Below are 3,037 nucleotides of genomic sequence, written 5' to 3'. Positions count from 1 at the left end.
TTACTGCAACGCTGTCCTAAAAATGTCAGCTCGGTTTGAGGGGCTTGAATTGCACCATATAGCCCGGGAAAATAATCAGGCGGCAGATGTCCTGGCACGCATCGGCGCAAAACGCGATGTAGTCCCCCCCCCCCAACATCTTCTTGGAAAGGCTGTTCAAGCCATCCGTAGTATGGGAATGGGAGCCGAACAATAACAGCCCAGACCCAACCGCACTGCCTGACACCGAACATTCTGACACAATCGGAGGCTCTGCCAATGAAATAACACCTTCAGCCCACGTAATAATGGTCATCATTGCCCCGTGGACAAAACCATTCCTCGCCTACCTTACCAGGCAGGAACTCCCCGAGGACCAAAATGAGGCACGCTGCATAGTGCGGCGATCCAAAGCCTACAGAGTCCACGAGGGAGAGCTTTATAAGAAAAGCACTACCGGAGTCCTTCAAAGGTGCATCTCCGAAGAGGAGGGGCGGAACCTCTTGGCTGAAATTCATGCCGGACTGGGCGGTCATCACGCTGCAGCTCGGTCCCTTGTAAGCAAGGCCTTCCGTACAGGCTTTTATTGGCCGACGGCCCGGGCAGACGCTCAGGACTTAGTCCAACGATGCACCAGTTACCAGCTCTTTGCAAACCAAAGCCATATGCCACCCACCACCCTCCACACTATCCCCATTACTTGCCCTTCACGGTCTGGGGGCTTGACATGGTTGGACCCCTTAAAGGCGGAACCCACAAGCAAAAATACTTACTGGTCATGATGGATAAGTTCACCAAATGGATAGAAGCCAAGCCTGTTAAGACGGCCGAATCAGGACCAGTGATAGACTTTATATCCGGGGTTGTACACTGTTACGGCGTCCCCCACAGCATCATCACTGATAACGGCCCGAACTTCACGGCCGACAAGGTAAAACTCTGGTGCAAAAACATGGGCATCAAGCTCGATTATGATTCCGTCTATCACCCACAAACTAACGACCAGGTCGAACGTGCAAATGGTCTTATCATGAGCGGCATCAAACCCAGATTAGTGCAGTCCCTCAAGAAATCTAACACGCACTGGGTAGAGGAGCTCGACTCCGTACTCTGGGGGCTGCGGACCACGCTGAATCGCACCACCGGATACACACCATTCTTTATGGTGTACGGCACATAGGCAGTTTTGCCTTGCGACATAATTCATGACTCACCCTGAGTGCGCATGTACGAAGAAAGAGAAGCCGAGCTTGATTGGCAGGACAGCTTGTATGCATTGGAGGAAGAGCGTGACGTGGCAAAAGCCCGTTCCGCATTCTATCAACAGCAGGCTCGAAGATACCAAAGCAGAGAAGTACGGGCCAAAAATTACAACGTTGGTGAATTAGTTCTACGACTACCGGACAAGAAAAAGGACAAACTCAAGCCCAAGTGGGAAGGTCCCTTCATAATTGACCAAGTCCTGACTGGTGGAGCGTACCGCCTGCGGGATGCATCGGATAACCGACTCGAGCCGAACCCATGGAACGCAGCCCGTCTCCGAAGATTCTATGCCTAGCGCCAGACTCTGTCTTCGTCTCCTTCCTCTGTCCATTTTTTATATATTTTCTGTCTTACATTTCTCTTCTGCTCTCTCTCTCTTATAGCCTTTAAAGGCTCATAAAGTGACGCGCTATCTGTGCTCCTTAAACCTGGGGGCTTCTTTAAACAGAAGCTTATTCATACGGGCTTCATGCCCAACACATGTGTCACACTTCCGCATGTACCTTTTATTCACCATTATATGCATCGATATGACTTAAGTTTTGGCCAAGCTGGGTTGCCTGGCTCCTGTGCTTACCCCTACGTTCCGATTGTTCAGCTAGGTGGTAAAGGGAGAACCTCTGCGATTGTTACTGCCGGGTCAGCCGGACGTGTACCTCAGATTGGGTGAAGCCGAAAGCTAGCGTTCTTAAGGGAATATTCGGTCGGTGAACTAAAGATGATCTTTTTTTTATTTATCTATACGCCCCCAGATGTTTTTCCTGCGTTTCTTTCGCAGCATGGACATGCACTTTAGGGCATGCCTCCCAGGGAAAGGAACCCCTAATGGAACTATTCTCCCTGGAAGATGTTTCTTACTAACCATGTAATATAACATAACTAGTCGGGCACTTGTCTGTTCACGCACTAATGACCCCTACGCCTAGTCTCCATGCATTCCCCGGTTCCTATATAACCGCATGGGAATTCGGACACACTCCGGACCGTCAGGTCCCGAGGCTGAAGCGAAAAGGTCGGCCATGACAAATGATCTACAATCCGGCTAGAAGGCATTATAAATGTCAATTAAATTACATAGTCATTTTGACTGATTGTATTCCTCTTCAATACCATCCAACAGGCTGTCTAATTTACAGTCCTACTGGGAATACTTTGCGGCCAACTCTACTTGGCCGTATACTAAGCTTACAGGGATCTCCTTCCCATCGGGCCCTATAGGACCGACCTCGACCATGTGGTTGGGGTCAGCCTTTGCGTACCGCGTCTTCACCATGGCCCAGGCCTCCTTAGCGCCTTGACGGTAGGCCGATATCTTCCACAATCGGAAGCGCCACCGTGCTCCCTTTAGCTTCTCCGCAAGCTCTCCAAGACCTTCGGGCATGGAGATGGATGGCCACAGGGCCTGGGCGACGCCTTGCATTGCCTGCCGAACTCGATCAAGCAGTTGTGAGAGCTCGGGAAGAAGGTCACCCGTAGAACCGGGCATCTCCTCTACAGGACGACCTGTTAGCACACCTACAGACATTGCTCTGTTAGTCGACTTCCCCGCCGAACTTTATTTCAAAGGTTCGTTCAAGCACCTACTAAATATGTCGTGCCGAAGCTGTTGATTCTCCTTCATGGAGTCTGACAGCTGGGCACGAACATCTTTCAGCTCGACGCCCAGCTTGGTGTTGGCATCTTGGAGATTGTTCTTCTCCCGCCTCACCTTTGTCAGCACCTTCTCACTAGCCTTTAGCTGGCGTAGGAGGTGTTTCCTTTCCGAATTCAATCCGGCGCCATCTGCAATTTCATT

The sequence above is a fragment of the Triticum dicoccoides genome, chromosome 6A, assembly GCF_002162155.2.
Source record: "Triticum dicoccoides isolate Atlit2015 ecotype Zavitan chromosome 6A, WEW_v2.0, whole genome shotgun sequence".
Taxonomy (NCBI): Eukaryota; Viridiplantae; Streptophyta; class Magnoliopsida; order Poales; family Poaceae; genus Triticum; species Triticum dicoccoides.
Note: the sequence above shows the minus strand (reverse complement) of the source record.